The 19,374-nt window shown below is 35.8% G+C and overlaps 1 protein-coding gene and 3 non-coding genes across 5 annotated transcripts in view; 2 read left to right on the top strand and 2 right to left on the bottom strand.

Moving 5' to 3' along the window:
- Positions 1–19,374, bottom strand: part of LOC6560137 (ecdysone receptor) — a 108,263-nt gene that overhangs the window by 71,811 nt on the left and 17,078 nt on the right. The window lies entirely within an intron of this gene.
- On the top strand, positions 4,230–4,302 carry Trnar-acg. The gene has a single exon. It is a non-coding gene; the product is annotated as a tRNA-Arg (tRNA).
- Positions 4,550–4,622, bottom strand: Trnak-cuu. Its single transcript has one exon. It is a non-coding gene; the product is annotated as a tRNA-Lys (tRNA).
- On the top strand, positions 13,672–13,790 carry LOC6559743. Its single transcript, XR_047066.1, has one exon. It is a non-coding gene; the product is annotated as a 5S ribosomal RNA (ribosomal RNA).

Here is a 19,374-nt window from a genome sequence, read left to right as displayed (position 1 = left end):
TAGGCTATATTTAGAATATATTTGTAGCTGGAACTATTTATGGTTTCACATTGTTCAGCAATATTATTCTATCGAGCACTTTGCCACATTGTTGCTATTGCAATTACGCTTAAGTAAGGCACGAATGTGGCACGAATTGTGGGTCAGGGTTAAAACAATGTCAACAACGTCATTCGATTTACGACCCGCATCCTCCTGCATATATATATATATATATGTATGTATTATATATATTGCCATGTTTACCAAGTTGTGTTTTAATTGTAAAGCGACTCTCCCTCCCTCTCTTTGTGTGCTTCTCTGTGGCAGACTGTGACGCAGAAACACTTGCATTGATTTTCACATGCTTGGGAAAAACACTACGCAATTATCAATGGCAGTGCAAAATGTGTATATATTATTTATAGATCGACAAAAGAGTATTTAATGACGTAATTTGCATAGTTAATTTGTTTAGCATTTTCTCTGCCTCTCCCTCAAATCGGTCAGTCTCAATTTCATTTGCCAAAATGCCATTAACCTAGAATAGAACGCGGAGCAGCGCGAAATCTAATCGTTAATTGGCACACTAACCCCAAACAGAAATGGGCAATAGACGCTCGCTTGCCTTTGCCATTGGCCCCATTTTTATTTGACTGATAAAAATAGTTTATCAAGGTTGTTTGCCAAAAAAAACGAAAAAAAAGAAAAAACGAAATAACAACCGCAATAGTAAAAAGCGAGCAAACACAAATAAAAAACGAAAGCGAAACCATCGAAAGCATGTGGGTGCCTCAATAAAAAGTGCTCCAACAAACAATACAGAATCTAACAGCAACAACAAAAGATAGGCTATATTTAGAGTGCAGATTCTTAAATACCCTTTCCTTGTTTCAAAGGTTTCTCTTTCTTTATATAGTAAATAAAAGTCAACTATAAATTTGTTGGGATTAATCATTAAATGTATTGAAATTCTAGACTTTTATTTATCTCTTATCATATAGTATCTGTATAACTTACCACTAGATGCCTTACAATTGTAGCTTTATATTTTTCAAAAGCGTTACAAACTCAGTTGCGCAACTAAAATGCCCTACTGCAAGTGTATACAAAGAGTAGCAGCAGCAGCATTAGCAGCAATGAGCACACACCGCAACACAGCAATTGAAAGCGACCTTGAGATAATGGCCTCATTTATGCAGATATTTTGTTGGTATTTATTGGGAAATTCTTGAGTTTGACTAGCTTCCAAATGAACCAGGAACCCACACGCTCTCACCGTGCACAACAAGCGTCGGAATTAGCTAATAAAATGTTTACAATAAGCATTATAATTGAATAACAACAATCAAATAGGGCAATCAGAAGAAGCGACCCACATTATTTCCATAAGGGAATCGGTTGTTTATACAAATCGCAAGCTAAACGAAAAAAATATAATCAAAAATTGTAAAGGCGAGAAAGTTGCAGATTAAAGACGACGAATCATGCAGCAATCAGAAATCAAAGAAGAAAACATGTAAAATATATTAACAAAACAAATATTAATAATATTGTGTATTAATTTTATATTTCTTCTAAGATGTTAGACATTTTTTGTGTTAGTTGGGTAAAAAACCCACATTGATTGATGTACAAATGATGATTATTTTAAGCAATTTTAGTAATTATAAGCTGGGATTTTCTAATATTCCCCCGAATTAAGCAGGCCGTAGAAATTCGATAATATTTTTACATTTTTATTGTATTGCAAAGACTGAAAGGTAATAATAAAACTCGTATTTATTCAGTCATCAACGCGGTTTCGCGCAAAAGAGAAAGAAAGTGAAAAAAAAGTGAAAGACAGAGAGAGAGAGGGAGAAAGAGAGGGAGAGGAAAAAAGAGAGAGAGAGGAAGAGCAGTAATAATCAAAATTCTGTTGGGGCAACCAGTTTTCAATTTGCAACAAAATAAACTCGATACAAGGCAGCAGTGAAACAAATAAATCAGCATTGACAAACGGCATCATAAAAATTCAATCAACACTTTCAAAAACAGATACAGATAAATTCAATTGAAATACGGCCAGAAATTCAACCGTTGCAGCTCAAGTTCAATAGCATCATCGCAAATGCAAAACTTGGTGGAATTTCTAAACAGCTGACAGACTTCGAATGCGTCATTTGACAAAACATTGAACTCAATTTTGGCATAGAAATCTAAAAAACATATATATATATATATACATATATATATATTCATTTATTTATTTACAATCTGCCTTCTGCAGTCAATAAAATCATAGAAATGCAAATAAATAGCCAAATTTGTAGATAATTTAATTATGACATCGAGAAGACAACGAACTCATAAAAAGTTGCTTAGGAAAATGTATGTAGACAAGGAAACACAGAATACTCTATAAAAACCAATACTTAAATTTCTCATGTGAATGAAAACACTTTCTATATGTTTTATTTTTAAACAATATACCAAATATATCCTACACATATATCCTTTATCCTGATGCGATTAACCTTTCTACCCATTAAAATGGATAGTTTTCTATTTTTTTCTCTACTAAGACTATAATTTTTGTATATTTTATATCTAATATATTCTATTCTGTCATATACCCTACATCCTCATCAAATTGCTAGTTTTCTACTCTCTTTTCCATTTAATCCATATCCTATTTATCAAAACGTTTAAGTTTCTATGCCCTTCTGGCCTTCCTTTCAACTGCTAAACTCCCTTAAACGTTTGTCAATCAGAGGGTATCCCAACAGGCATTTGGGTTTATGGGTCAATGTGCCTAAAGCTTGCGGACGATGTTTTTTGTTTTTTTTTTTGGAGTATTTAGCCCGAAAGCACAAAAAGAGATGAACAAATACTGTCCGATTTGTCCGTGGAGCGTTGACACCTTATTTTTAGGCAGGTTGAGTTCTAAACGCGCAGTTCATTCACAGCCGGAATGAGGCGAAATGGACAAGGCGCATAAACCAAAAACGATTAGGCAGATAAGGGCCTAAAAGATATGCCCCAAAGTCCCCAACAACAACAACAGCCACAAAAACAACGGTGTCGGTGGCGCAATGACAGAACAACAAAAGTGAAGTGAAAAAAAAATAATAAAAAAAAAAATACAGGCAGCGAAACAAACGACAAACAAAAATGCGACCAATGAAATGTTTGTTTACCCAAAAATTAGGGTCAGGGCTAGAGCAGGCAAATGACGACAGTAGACAGACAGACTGACTGGCAGACAGACCGACAGACAGAGACAGCGAGCAAAAGAGAGAGGGATAGACCATATTCGGTTGCTTTCTTATCCGCCTGTCTGGAACTCAGTAGCTGTAGCTGTAGCTGTAGCTGTAGCTGTAGCTGTAGCTGTAGCTGTATCTGTGTCATGCGAAAGCGAACAAATATAGATATATATATATACATATATATATTTTTTTGTGAATACAAATTGAGATATTTAGACCCGCCGCTTGCCTTGCCCCGCACAACAACGCCACAGAGCCAGACAATAAGCACATAAATGCAAGTTTGTTCATGACTCTCATTCTAATTTCATTTAAATGCGCTCACTCTCTTTGTATCCCCCTTACACTCACACACACACACACACATTTCACACTGCCCGTCTGCACTTTTCTCTCTTTCACACACTCACTCTCGCGGTATGTGTCTGTCTCTGCTTGCGCCAGACGCCAACAAATTTTCTATACAAAAATTGCAGCCCGCCGGCCATTTTGTTTTTGTCTGTGTCGATGCTTTTTTTTCGGCAATTTCATTTTTGCCATTGTTCTGCTTTGTTGTTGCTGTTGTTGTTGTTGTCTACTGTTGTCTGCTGCCTCTCGCGCCTTTCGCCTTGACGCCCCCATCGTCAGCTGGCAAGCCTCACTCAATCCCTCCCGCCGCCGCCCCGCTGCCTACACACCTAAGTCAACGTCGACGACGTCGTCGTCGTCGTCGTCGTCGCTTTTTGTTGTTGCTCTTTGGAGCGCAAAAACGAGTCGTTGTCAATTTTGCTGTTGTTGCTGTTACTTTTTATTCATGTTCTGTTTGCGCATACATATTTGCAATTCTCTTGCTTCTGCTTCGGCTTCAGCTTCTGTCTATAGTATTTTATTTATGGTTTTTACAAAATTTTGTTTCGCTTTTAAATTTACATTTTTTTTTAAAGCTGAATATGTAAATTTTTGAAGAGAATTTTGAAAAATTCAATATTTGATTATCTATTTTGGCGGCATAGGCATTTAATCGGTCCTGTGGCGCAATGGATAACGCGTCTGACTACGGATCAGAAGATTCCAGGTTCGACTCCTGGCAGGATCGCAGAAGAATCACTTTTTTGTATTCTTTTTTATCAGTGTGACTACGATAATTGTTAACTTTGAATACTTAAGTTTTTAAATAATGAAGTTTTGGATAAGAATAGTTACTATATTATTATTTGTCATCATCATGCTAACTTTATTTAAAGACAAAAAAAATCGATGATTCCTTAAACGTAGTAAGAAAGAAACAGCAACATCAAAATGAATCAATTATTGTAAATATTAAAGGCAAAAAGTTGATTTGTCGCCCAACGTGGGGCTCGAACCCACGACCCTGAGATTAAGAGTCTCATGCTCTACCGACTGAGCTAGCCGGGCACTTGTCCACATTCTAGCCAAAATACAATTTGTAGCCAGAGGCCAACAACTATTTACAGAACTAACAAGCAAACAGAGAAGTGTGCAGAAGCATATCGACGCGTAGATAGACAAAAGTAGGCAAGCAAATCAAACAGAGAAATAATTGAAGAGAGAGAGAGATAAAGTAAATATAAAAGCACCCGACTTCCACTTGGATATATACATATGTATATAGAGATACGAGTATATAGATATGTCGCAAATTGAGGTCACATTGCGTATGCGTAATTTCGTTGACTTTCTAGCTACAGGTTGAAACTAATTAGCAGCTAAATAATTGATTAAATGTGCTTGATTAGCTGACTGCACATTCTCAAGACCCCCTCCCTGTCCAACTCCCTGCCTGCCTCTCTGATTAGTGAAATGTAATCACCATTGTTGTTGTTGTTGTTGCTCGCCACCGCCCTCCTCTCTGTCTATTGTCTATTGCAATTATATTGCAGTTGCACTTTTAATTACTGTTAATCAGTTGCGCCTGCTTTTTATAATTTGCTTTGTGCATTTCATTCACACATTCGCGCGCATTCATTGTTTGCCTTCTCGCTCGCTCGCACGTTCGCTCGAAACTACAACAACTATTCATAGATTTCTATTTCATTTCACCCTGACCCACCGCAATAGTTTTCATGTATACCCCTTCCTCTTTTTTGTTTGTTTTTGTTTTTGTTTTGCTCTCTCTCAGTCGACGCCGGCAGCGACTGCAGCTACTAAAACAACAACAACAACAACAAGTGCCAACTATTTATGGCAAATTTCATATGTAGTTTTTGTTGCTGCCGCTTTCTTTCGCGGCTTGCTGTATGTGTGTGAGTGTTTGCCTGTGTGTTTTTCTCGATACTCTTAATTTTATTTTATTTACTTATTATTATAAAGCATGTTTATTATTTATTTGTTTGTCTGCTTAATCTGTCTGTCTGTTTCTTAAGCTTTCTTAACTATTAATGTTCTTTTTAGTGCTTTTCGCACACAAGCATAAATAAATATTAAATGCATATCTATTATTATAATACATTACAGGGTATTAGCTCTGCGACGCGCTTATCTTAAAATTGTAGTTTAATTTTTGTTTTTCTTTCTTTCTTTCATTTTTTTTTTGGGTATTTTATTTCTGTCTGCGGTTCATTGAGTTTCAGTTTCAGCGATAAAGCGACGCCAGCGCCGCCGCCAGCCACGCACTTTTTTACGCACACAACAACAACATGAACAGCAAACATTTTTGTTGGTGACACAAAAGTTTAGCCAAAGTGCAAAAAAAATATTTCATGCAGACAGCTGAGTGTGTATTTCGCGTGTATGTGTGTGTGTGTGTATACAGTGCGTATGACTCATTACGCATACGCCGAGCTGTCTGCGACGCATAAATATATGTTTATTCATACGCAGCGTATACGTAATCGGTGGCAATTAATGAGTGTTGCCACCATTCGAGCGTATCACATTTCAAATCAAACAGAAATGTGTGAAATTTTAGACATGAAAGATTTATTTATAATTCCTATTAGGTAAAAACGGGAATCGATATTCGAAAGCTACTGTAAAGTTTCAATTACTGTTAACCCAAAAGTCGGAAATGCCTATACCTTTTCATAGATAGAGTCACCAAATGTGCAAAACTAATTACTAGCAACCCCCTTCAAATAGAAAATTTCACGAATTTGAAGGTCAAGTTCAATTCCGCCTACAGTTGGGGCGCTTGACTAACCCAATCTGACAACCGGGAAGCTTTTTAGCCACCTGTTATCAGCTGACAGCAGTAGTACTGGTTATAACTTGTTTTTTATTTGGGAAAGGAACTAATTTGTAACTATTTATCATAATTTATCATCATATCATCTTGATCATAATGATCTTGATCATCATCTTGATCATAATGATCTTGATCATAACGATGTTGATCATAATGATCTTGATCATAACGATGTTGATCATAATGATCTTAATCATAATGATTTTAATCATAATGATCTTAATCATAATGATGTTGATCATAATGATCTTAATCATCATAATGATCTTGATCATAATGATCTTAATCATCATAATGATCTTGATCATAATGATCTTAATCATCATAATGATCTTGATCATAATGATATTAAACATCATAATCATCTTGATCATAATGATTTTGATCATAATGATCTTGATCATAATGATCTTAATCATCATAATGATCTTAATCATCATAATGATCTTAATCATCATAATTATCTTGATCATAATGAAAATTATTATTATTATTATTATAATTATTAAGGTTTATTTTGGCTTCTGATGATTATTTTGCATCAAATTCGATTTTGAAATCGGTATTTAGCTAAACTTATTCAAGTATTTTCAATAACGAGCTGTATTTTAAGCAAATATTTGGAATTCTATTCACTTCTAACCCGTTCGATAATCGCATTTCGAACAGCGTTTTTCTGCTAGTGTACAAATGCAAGTCTGCATATAAATTTCACTGTGCATTTATATATATACATATACATTTTCATTAGCAATATATATATATATATATATATATTATTTTTTGGCTGCCTGTCGTCAGCTCCTTTGCCCCCCGCCTGATTATTCATTTAACATTTCGTTGTTTTATTTTCTTTTATTTATTTGTTTTTTTTTTTTTTTGTGTTTTTTCGTGCCTTTGTTCTGACATTTGAGTGTGTGTGTGTGTGTGTGTGTGTGTGTGTGGCTGCAATTTGAAAAGCTTTGTTCGAATTTCACACATATGCACATAATATTAATATATATACCTATGCATATATAGTCTGTATCTGCATCTGTATCTGTATCTGTATCTGTAGCTGTAAGTACATGTATCTGTTACGTACACATGCATTTCGCTTTTTACTGTTCTTGCTTCGCTTATATTTTGTGAGTGTGCTTTGATTTTATTGCCATCTTTTTTTCTTCTGTTTTTTTTTTTGTTTTTTTGCTTTTTGCCATTTTAGGTACACCTTATCAAAATTTACTGCGTCTTTATTGTTCATTGTTTTTCCCTCAAACCAAACAGAATAGTAGGGTTTGCAATGCATTAAAATGTTGTGTTTATTCGAGCAGCGATTTACAAGATTTTTTAAAGTAAAAATTTACGAATAAGTGAAGAAATGTGTTGCATTTGTAATATTTGTATCTGTTACTTATTGCAACTTTAATTTGAATTGAAATAATTTTCCACATTAAATCACATCTCTTCATTACTGAGTGCTTTATAAGTTTCAATTTTCAAACTTTTTCAATTACAATTCTCTCTGCTCAACTCATGTGCTTGCTTAAAGTAAAGCAAAGCATTTGGCATAAGGAAAGCTACTTCTAATTACCTCATTACAATAACTCGAATCATTTTTCGTCATCGTTTTAACATCTGTCATCTTTTGTTATTCACATTTCCAGCTATTTTTCCATACAAAACAAAAACACTCTGCGAGTGCATTGCCTCGCATTATTTCGCTATTAATCATCGCATATAGTACACACCTCTATCTAAGCGTACAGTTAGGCCAATAAAACATGAAACATCAATCAAATATCGAGCGAAAGAAATAAATAAACAAATCTTGCCACTGCCGCCCCCCTTTTTTTTCTTGTGCGCCTCTCTCATCAACTTGGATTACTTTTAATTAATGGCCTTTGTTTCATTGCTTTGCTGTTTGTGCTAAAACTTTTACTATATATGTACACACACACACAATATATATACACTTGTATTTATTTTATGGGTAGATTCGCGTATATATTCGTTGCACTCGGTTGCGCCATTTGTTGCGAGAGATAAGCGTCAACGTTTCGAGCTGTTTAATTCATTTCAATTTGAAAGCGAGAGTATTCAAAGCACATCATCATGAATGTTTACCGAGTACTGTAAATGAATGTGTGTATTCATCTATGAGTGTATTCATCTAAACACTCGTATTTTGTACTGCAATACAACACATAGATTTATAAATAATGTTTTACTTGGCTTCTGCTAGTTGAAATGTTCTTGCAGTTTTCTTAGTCATTTGGCATGCATTCTGAGTTATGCCTGAGTTATTTGCTGCAAATCATCATTTTAGAATTCTCAGGCATTGTTTCTAATATTACGTAAGCATTTAAAGAATAGTATCAGAAAAATTAGAGAAATGAGTAATAAATAATATTTATAGTATAATAAATGAAAATAAATTGCAATTTTCTACAAATTTAAGAGTGGAAAATGCTTGGCAACTATTTAATTAATATAATTTGTTGATTATTAACCAATGACCTTCAAACTGACGCTTAATATTTACTCAGATGAGAACTTAACTTTTTAAAAAATCCAAAAAATCGTTCGTCTAAGCAAAACTATTCTTGAACTAAAGAAAACAACTAAAAGTAGGCAACATATTTGGCTCCAACAAACTGAGAAAACTATAACTATAACATATCAGATCCATCTCTCTCTCTCTTGCCACTTTTGCAACATCATCTGTTTGTCTCCCAAAATTATGACCATAAATTCTATATCAGATCTATTTCGCTGTCTCTCTCTCTCTCTCTCTCTCTCTCTCTCTTGGTCTATCTCTTACCACTATCTCTGCCCCTCTCAGCTGTAAGATGAGCTCATCATTTGGGATATTAATGTGCTAGATGAGTAGTCGTTCATTGATAAATAGTATATAAATACCTAGGCAATTAGCTGAGAAAAAAGTAAAAAAGAAAAAATATATTTTATTTTTGTTATATATTTTTTTGTTGTACGGCATTTCAACTTGTTTTCGCGGCATTTGGCGGCCATTTTTTGATGACGCGCAACGCGGCCACAAAAGTGACTTACTGTCAGATACATATGCATACATATATATATATATATATATACATATGTACAGCTGCAGAGCTACAGCTACACACAAATACATGAGCACGTGTCGCTTTTGTTTGGGGGACCCGAAATTCGTATATTATTTTGTATATATGTGTTAATGGGTCTCTGACCTGATTTAATAATAATAAATATCATGTCAGGTCCGTGTGCTTGTGTGTGTGTGAGAGAGCAATAAATACAAGGCAAATAAATATATACAAACCACAGTGAATAAAAAAATATTAATAAAAAAAAAACATAAATTAAAATTGCAATGAATTCAAGTTGCGGTTGAAATCAATGTTTATTAAATTAATTTGATGACTGCATAAAACATGTTATAAATAAGCCCTTAAATTGACTTGCAGGAATTTCTGGAAGTTTCAATGAATTTTCTAAATGAAATTAATGGGTTCATATTATATGCCCCAAAACTAAAAGAAAGGCTTCTCAACTAAGTAATTTTCAAGATATTTAAACATGTATTCAAATTTATTTTAAATTAAATACATATTTTAGTCATTTTATATATACCTGTCGAGTGCATTATAATATTCAATCAACTTCATAAAGAACTGAAAGCATTTTTATCCATTAAAAATCAGCCTAAAAATAGGTTTTAGTCCAGAAAGCAATTACTGTCCCATATTTTCTTTGGAATTTACGACTTGGTTAAAGTCATTTGTTGAATTTCCCAAATTACACTTAAAATCACACAAAAATTCTAAAAACAAGAGACCGACATATTTCGACAATTATAAAAACCCAAAACATACAGATCTACATTAAGAATATATATATATATATATATATATATATATATATATATATATATGTATGTGTATGTATAATGTATAAACAAGACAGCAAGCGAAAAATATAATAACAAAATTAAGCTAGCAAAATGTCTTATCAAGCACTCAAAAAAAGAAGCAAAAAAATCGAAAGAAATTAAAGCACACAAATTTTAAAATTGTATTTTGGAAATAGGCGAATGGCAAATGTTCTATTAAATAAATAGAACATTATTAATTACTATAAATATAAAGGGAATTCAAAGACATTTCTAGGTCAAAATTGAAAGTATTTCATTTAATTTTAGTAATTGATAGTGAAGTGACTTTTAAAAATTAAGTTTGTTTTGATGCCAGAAATACCCCAAATTATGCAAAATTCCAACTTCGAAGACAAGTAAAAAGCAGAAGTAAAGAAGTAGAAACTAAAAAAGAAAACTTAAATAAATATTGCAAAATTCTACAAATTTTCAAATATGACACAACTAATGCCTAAAAGCTTTTCAAGATTATATATTGTATATTTTTTATTTTGATCAATTTAATGAGTAATGTTGCCGCTGTTGAGCTATGACCACGCCCACTTGCTATAGGAAAAAAGAAAATAAATAAACCAGCCACCCACTGCCATCATAGTTCAATATACCCCACAGGCCTCTTTGCAAAAAATTCATGTACAATAAAAAGTAAAAAATAAAAATGCCAAAAAATATAATCAACAGCGTCTGTTTATTTTTTTGACTGTGTGAATCTGTGTGAGGGTGTGCATTTGTGTGTGTGTGTGTGAGTGAGTGTGTGTGTTATGAGGCTGTGTGCGTGACCTTGAAAACGGTTGCTTTGTTGTTGCCACATTTTGGAAATTATCGCGCGTGTTTGTCAGTGTGTGTGTGTGTGAGTTGGTGAGTGTGTGAGTAAGCGAGAGAGTGCATGCAAGTGTGTGTGTGTGAGTGAGCGAGAGAGTGCAAGCAAGTGTGTGTGTGTGTGTGTGTATCTGTTTGACTGTATTGATGAAATGAAAGTCGCTGCTGCTGCTGCTGTTGCTGTTCGTTGACAAAATGCAAGCAGCTAAAATTGAAATGCGCTCGCAATTATCGCTGTCACCGCCGCAGTCGCCGTCGCAGTCGCAGCCATGAAATTAATTATCTTTTTACAGAGATGTACGATAAACATTTGCACCAGACAAAAGCCAAAGTTCGCTGTATTAATTCAAGGCCAAGTGCAAAAATATTATATACGCATATGCACAAATATATACATAAACATATATATATGTGTGACAACAACAAGAACAGTAATATTGCCAATACGAGCTGAACTGCGAGTAAAAATACAACGCAAACAGTGAAAGGAAACAACAAAAACAGCAAAATAAAAGCGATATAAATAACAACAACAGCACAGTATGTGCAGAGCTGAGAGACAGAGACAGAGAGAGTGAGAGAGAGTGCAAGTGCAAGTAACGCGAAGAGAGCGAGAAAGTATAAGATATAGATTTATACGGTATATTATAACATTAAATTTGTAGCTTTGCAGCACAGAGACAATTGTCTATTTTCGGCGAATTCATCAATGGAGCAAAGTTCTTTTTCAGTTGGCATTTGAATCATGTTTAAACATGTCAAGAATTTGTGAGATATGCGATTAAATCGAAAATAACAAAAATAAGTTAATTGAAGGAAAACTTTTTAATAAACATTGCTTCACTTTCTAAATACAATTGCTGTTCTCAAAACACTTTCTAGCTGCAAGAACTCTTCAGCATTGTAGAAACATTTTTTAGACATTATTTTTAGTAGTTTTTTATCCTAAAACTCATCTTAATTATAGAAACAACTTTTTTTTTGTTTTTTAAATTAAGTTTTAGACAAATTATAGTCAAAAGATACTACTAAGTAATCTAGTTAACTTTAACTGATTCTAACTTCAAATGTCTTTAGATATAAATTGCTCAAAGTCATTTCCTGTATATTTTTAGATTCTTTGCTTATTGCAAAAACCTTTTAATAATTTGCTAAACGAATAAAATAAACTTCTCCTTTGACATATGCAAATAAGTACATATATATATCATATTCTATTTATATATACATATATATATATTTATTTATGATGATGATTTGATGATTTAGCAAACGAAATATGCACAAATCAATAATATTTTACTCTGGCTACAATTTGTGGCTGCAGCTTAGAAGGTTTTCCCCTCATTAATGCCAATCAAATGCTGCGCAAAAAAGATGTCAATCAACTGGACATAAATTTGTGGCGCCTCCAGGGAGGACGGCTCAAGGCTCAAGGCTTATGGCAAATATACCCAAATGCAAATTGAACTGTCACAAAATCCTCAACAACAACAACAACAACAATAAAAACAACAACAAACAGTTATTGCTTGTATATCATATTAACCCACAATGATGGGGCTGCCAGGCGAACACCAGAAATCCATTTGCGGACACGTAGCTCACGTAACTGGTCTAAAACGCCAAGTGGGCGTGGCTTTTAACATTATTTATTGCAAACAGAATAAAAAACACACACACACACAAAGCAGCAGCAAAAGAACATTATCATCTGCATTAGGGACACACAATCATAATCGTCCTATTCTAAAATTCACATGAATTTCAAGGACAAACTGCGAGTTATTTTTTTGTCTTCACTTTTTGGGTTTTGTTTTTTCCGTCGTGTTTTTTTGTTTGTTTTGCAGGAATTAATTGTGCGGGTTCTCTGCAAGCAAAACGTTGCACTTATCGTGCACATATATATATGTATATAGTTATATATATGTATTTGTTTATATATATGCCTGTTCAAAACAGGAAAGCCAAAAAAAAAAAAGCAGAAGCAGAAGCAGAACCCGGCACAGCGTCATCTTCGCTTGTGTGCGCTTTGTGCTAATGGCATTTGGCCTATTTATGCTTCCACGTATTCACACACACACACATACATATATATATATACACACACACATGTACATGTTTAGCTTGGGATATTAGGTAACGTTTGTGCTTCGCTTTCGCTCCGGGGGTTTCAAATTTGTTTTTAACCCTTCAACTGACGCAGGGTAACTTTTCAATTTTTTTTTTCGGGTTGTTCTGTTTTTTTTTTTGTTGCTTTGCTTTTTTCGTTGCTCTTCAAAAGCATTTTGAGTCGCTGTCGTCCATTTGTGCAGTTGAAAGTTAATTAGGTTACAAGCGCAGTGGGTTAACAGGGTGTTTCATGCAGGGGTCGCAGCTTAAGCTTTTGTCTGTGTCAGTTGACTTGTTCGAATCCATGCTGAACCGTTCTATGTAAATTGAATGCCAAATAAACTTGTCTATTTTGTCATTCTTCATCCACCCTCCAAATTACAGTTAGAAAATCATATGCGAAGCATTCGTCGTTCGCCAACGACCATACTACGCTGAATACATCGGTTCTCGTCCGATCACCGAAATTAAGCAGCGTCGGGCGCGGTTAGTACTTAGATGGGGGACCGCTTGGGAACACCGCGTGTTGTTGGCATCCGTCAAAAACATTTTTTTCGTATTTTTTTTGGAATAACTATAAAACTGAAAGTCTTCGGTTTTTTCTCATTTTTTTCTCTACTGCTCAGAAAAAAAAGGTTTGAAATGTATTTCGATGCAATTTTCGTTTGATTTTGTACGATTTTAATATGATTTATGTTTTGGGTGCGCATTTGAAATATGTATGTTAAAATTGAAAAAGTATTTGATAAGGCTGCAATCATTTAGAGATTACTTTAATCTCTCACTCACTCCTAGCAAGTTAATAAGGTGACATCAACTTGAAGACTCCTCTAAGCATATATTTCAGTTGTAGTTGCTGTTAACTACTTTTATATTCATTAACTTTTAACTACACTGCCTGCTGCTTATATAAATTTTGTAATCTGTTTTCCTCCCTTGATTTCCAATCAGAAATGTAAGCACCCTGTATTCCTGTACGCCAATACCAATTGGTTGCACGCTCTTCTTGCTACCCATATACCCGCCACAAACATAAGCACACACACAACACATATCTATATATATATACATATATATATATATATGTGTGTGTACATAGGGACTCATGTGTAAGTTTTGAAGATCAAGGTCAAGCCATATGTATATATCTAGCGAGGCTTATGTACAGCAGAACGAAGAAGCAGAGAAAGCAACCGAGGAGAATCGCAAACATGTGCCGGTCACACACACACACACACACACACACACACACACACACACATATATACATACATACAATGGAACTCTGGCCTCTGGTCGCATTTTTTTATTTTACTTTTTTTTTTTGAGCAACAACCCCTTTTTTTTGGTGCAGACCATTTGACACACTAAAGCCAGCCGCACACGTTAATAATGATAATGATAATGATGATCAAGTTGCTGATGATCAAGTTCCCTGCGGACAATGGGCAGACAAGTGTATCTGCCAAAGAGACCAATAAGAAGCAGCAGCAGCAGCAGCAGCAGCAGCGAGAAGATCAGCAGAGCAACAGCCAAAAAAAAACCAAAAAAAAAAAAGCAGCTGCTGTCGGAAGACCTTGAACAAAAGTCCAGACAACAACAACAACAACAAAAGCAAGAACAACAACAACAACAACAAGAAGAACCGCAGCGACAAATTTTTGCAAGAGACGTGAGATCGGTTTAAGTTCTTTACTTTTTTTTCTTCTCTTTTTTTTTGGTCAAATTCTAAGGCATAATCAGGAAATGCAAGCCACAAACAACACAAGCTGGAAACGAGTTTCGCATACATTTTGAGAAGAAACCTTCTGCTTCTTCTTACTTTTTGCTCAAAAGCTCAGATAGCGACTGTTAGGCAGACAGAGAGAGCGAGAGCGAGACAGAGAGAGCGAGGGAGAGAGCAGCGAGTGGGAGCGAGAGGGGTTAGCCGTTATCATGTTTCAGGCACATGATTCAAATTGAAATTCATCGCTCGAAACCTTGAAAAGCAACAACAGCAACAACAACAATACCAATAGCAACAACAACATTAACTTTACTTTTGCGTGTCCTGCACAGATTAAGGCTGAGCATTTTATGCTTTTTCTTCTTCTTCTTCTTCTTCTTGTTGCTCTTGTTCTTGCTCTTGTTCTGGGTTTGGTTCACTCGCTGCTTCTGCTTCTTCTTCTTCTTTGGGCCTTTGGGCTTGGCTCTGTCTAGACATTTTTGTGGCACGATACTCTAATTGCAGTCATTGCTCAATCGATCCCATCGATTTTTTGGCCACACATTTCTTCTTCATATTCTCTTCACTGATTCGAGTTGGGTTTTGGTTTAGGTTTCTCTGGAAAGTGCTCGGGGCGAGTTTATTATGCTAATATCTGCTGAAATCCGAGGCAGACAATTGGGTGCTGAATTTCTTATGCAATTAACAGTTAAACACCCATTGGTTATTTGATATAAGCATGCGATATATATATATCTATCTATATATAATATATATATATATAGTTACCTCAACAGCTCTTTCAACTTTCAAACAAAATGATAGACATCGTTGGCTTACCTGAAAGGAAAAGTGAGAAAAAGTTGGTTAAAAAATAGATTTTAATTAGAATGTATCCTTAAATAATAATATTACATCTTTTAAGATGCACTTTATTCAACATTTGACTACTTATTATCACATTTATTAATGTTATACCCCTCTATCAGCAGCATCCTAGGGATGCATGTTATGAATGTTTCAGAGACATAGAAGACCTCAACTGATGGAAGATAGGCTGTTGGCTCAGAAGGGGGCACAATAGATCGAGTAGGTCGCTGTGCAATCCCCACCATAATAATAATAAAAAAGTAATATAAATTGATATTTTTTATTCAAGCTCTCGTTGGTTCTCTTTACAATTTTGTTATCTTGAAAGTCTTAGTATCCATTTATAGACTTTCATATCGCTTCCCTTTCACCACTTCTCTCACAATTTCTTTTGTATATCGTTAATCGATGTTAAATATGTTTTTAAATTCGCCAACTTTTACAATTTAACTTTGTATGCCCGATTAAAATTGTTTCTTATTCATATATAGCCATATCCATCTAAGCTGATACGATTTTTGGCAATAAGCAAATGTCAGAAGCAAGAGCCTTAATAATCTCTTGACATTTTATTATAATTACTTACATTTGCCACAAGCTACTCAAGTTTACCAATTTCATCTCGTTGACTTGTTATGTCTACCAAGTTTCTCAGTCATTATACAGATATTTCTTCTTTCTTTCCTCTCTGCTTCTTTGCTACTCAAAGCTCAAACTCAGTTCACATATTTTACTCACTCACAACCTTTTTACTTTTTCTCTAGCTTTTTACCATTTGTAACCAGAAAACCCCCGCCACCAACTTGAAGCGTCAACTTTCGTCCGAGTTTGTCGACTTTCCCAATCCCAATTCCAATCCCAATCATACCAAGGAGATGGTCGCATCTGTTGTGAACTGCGTCGACCTTGTGGCTGTCATTAGCATATACATATACCCTGTACATACCCAATATATAGAAGATTAATGAGGCAAACACCGACGCATTGGGTGCACTCAAGCTGACCATACATATAAATAACCAATTACAGATGCCAGACCAGCTCTGCTCGGCTCTTCGCATACTTATATTTATTTTATACATAACTCAAAGCGCAAACGTCAAGAAAATGTACGAAAAATTGGGCGTAAAATCAGAGAGCAGCTGGAGCAAAAGCAAAAGCATTTCAAGTTACTCCAATCCTTCATCTTCTTCTTCTTCATCTTCATCTGACTAGGGAGCATTTCATTTGTGCAGACATTGCGCATACGCCACATTGAACACGCAGCAGGCAGCAGGCAGGCAGCATGAAGACCCAATTGCCAGTGAAATTGCAAAAGAAAAAAAATAATAACAAGCCAAAGTCCTTTTGGGGTAGAGAGTAAGAGAGCACCAGCAGATACCCTGTGCTCAGATTTCGACCCATAACGACCTCTGTCTTAGAGCTCTTTCATCAATCCTAATCAAGAATTGCATTTAAAAATTCTATATTCTCCCAGAATGTATTATTTGATATCGATAATTATCGATTTGGCAAATGAGTAGAAATAATCGAAAAGTACACATAAAATAAATATATGTTGATATATAGCCCAATTATTAGATTTGTTGTCCTCAGAGTGCATAAAGAGAAGTGAGATATCGATAAATCGATACATAGTTTGGATAAATCGATAGCATAAATAATCTAAATTAGATCACAGCTGTCTATATACAACAAGAATACTCATAACAAAATTATCCCCTGCAGATATTTAAACTTCCTTGATATGATTAAACAAGAGAGTGTTCTGATATCGATATTTATTGATTTTAGGCATACTTAGGGATAGCTAACGAAATAAACTACAATAAAGAACTACTAGATAGATAGCTGCTGCCATTTAGAGGCCTTTAATTCTGCCAGATTTGCATAAATACGTTTGAATTGAATTTCGATATTTATCGATTTGTGTAGAATAAAGTTAGACAACTATTTGTGCAGAGTGGCTAACCGAAATCGACAAAAGTTAAACACCTTATCAACTTAATATATAATCGAAGCTGCCTTCTGCTGCTAATCACATTATTATACCCATTTTTCATACATATTTTTTAATGGGTATACTAAATCGAGAACCCTACTGAGTTGCGTCCCTACGTCATTGAGTCCCTGTGGCACATTTTAGGCATTTGTGCGTCCGCTTGCTTAAGTGCCTCGCCTGAGCTCATGCTATCAGCCAGCACAATCCGGCAGACACCACACACCACACACTATCCACATGCCACATCCACATGCCACATCCGACAAACATCCTTTATTCTTCGTCCTTGTCTGCGTTCGCATTGCGACTAACAGCCTTGGCATGATTTCATTACATTACGCGCTTTCCTTCTCTTATCACTTTTGCTCTCTTTCCCTCCTACTCCCTCCCCACCGCCCCCTCCTCTGTCTATGTCTGTGTGCTTGGCTTTTTATGGGTCGTTGCTTTTGGGGCGGGCTCCTCGATGCCCCGTTTCGTTTCGTGCCACGCCGCGCACCGCCAGACACATCCAGCCACTGGGACTCTGTGACTTTGAAGGAGGAGACAGAGGAGTTCAAAAAAGGACGCACGCACAATGCAATATGGCCACGACAGCAAGGCATCAACGCTGTACAACGTAGAATGTAAAAAAATAACACAACTGAAAATAAAACCGAAAAACAATCGATATTTTTCGGGCCGACAAGCAACACGCGTTTTTTTTTGGCCATTTTATTTTAGTGGCTCACAGAGAAAAGCAGCAGCAGAGTTTTCATGGCCGGGGCCAAGGCTGGAAATGGAAATGGGACGCAGGCACAGACTGGAATTGAGGCTGCGCAGGGCGTTGCCTTGAGGGCGCGGAGGGAACAGTGTGCGTCTGGCGGGGGGTGGTGTGGGTGTGGCAGGGTGGCTGGGCGGCTTTCGCTACCTCAAAGTTTATTGTCTGGGTTTAGCCTTCAACTTGGCTGGCGATGCGATGCCAAAAACCGACGTCGACGGCGACAGCGACGTCGACTACGACGCTGTCTGGTGACCTTCAACTTTCAACTTTATTGGCATTGTCAGTTAGACCGAGTGCCACCCACCCACTTAACTGACACCTCCTACCGCCTGCCAGTTACCACCCACAACAAACGGCTCAGTCCCCGTTTTATTGCTTTGTCTGCTTTGTCTGTGCGCATTTTTGGCAATTTCAAGGCTTACTTTTCGCCCATCATTTCTGGCCCAAACCCCACTTTTGGGTGTCTGCCATGCGCGACCTTGAAACTGGTCACGTTCTCACGTGAAAGGTGAAAGGCACGTTCATAGCACATTTATATTTATTTGCTTGTTTGTTTGCTTGCTTGCTTGTTGGTGTGTGCGTGTCTCGTTTGAGCTCGTGTCTAATTCAGTTTGAGGTCTACAAATTTCGGTTTTCCTTGTAGTGATTTTAAGACACATTTTCCAAGTATTTCTATTTCTGCATATTGTTAACTTCTTCGTCTTCCCTTCTCCATATCCACAGCCTGTATATTGCCAGACTCAGCCAAAAAGGTTAATAAACCGGCTCGGAACTGTAAAGAC

The sequence above is a fragment of the Drosophila grimshawi genome, unplaced genomic scaffold (assembly GCF_018153295.1).
Source record: "Drosophila grimshawi isolate 15287-2541.00 unplaced genomic scaffold, ASM1815329v1 contig_1367, whole genome shotgun sequence".
Classification (NCBI taxonomy): domain Eukaryota; kingdom Metazoa; phylum Arthropoda; class Insecta; order Diptera; family Drosophilidae; genus Drosophila; species Drosophila grimshawi.
This window is presented reverse-complemented; position numbering and strand designations above follow the sequence as displayed.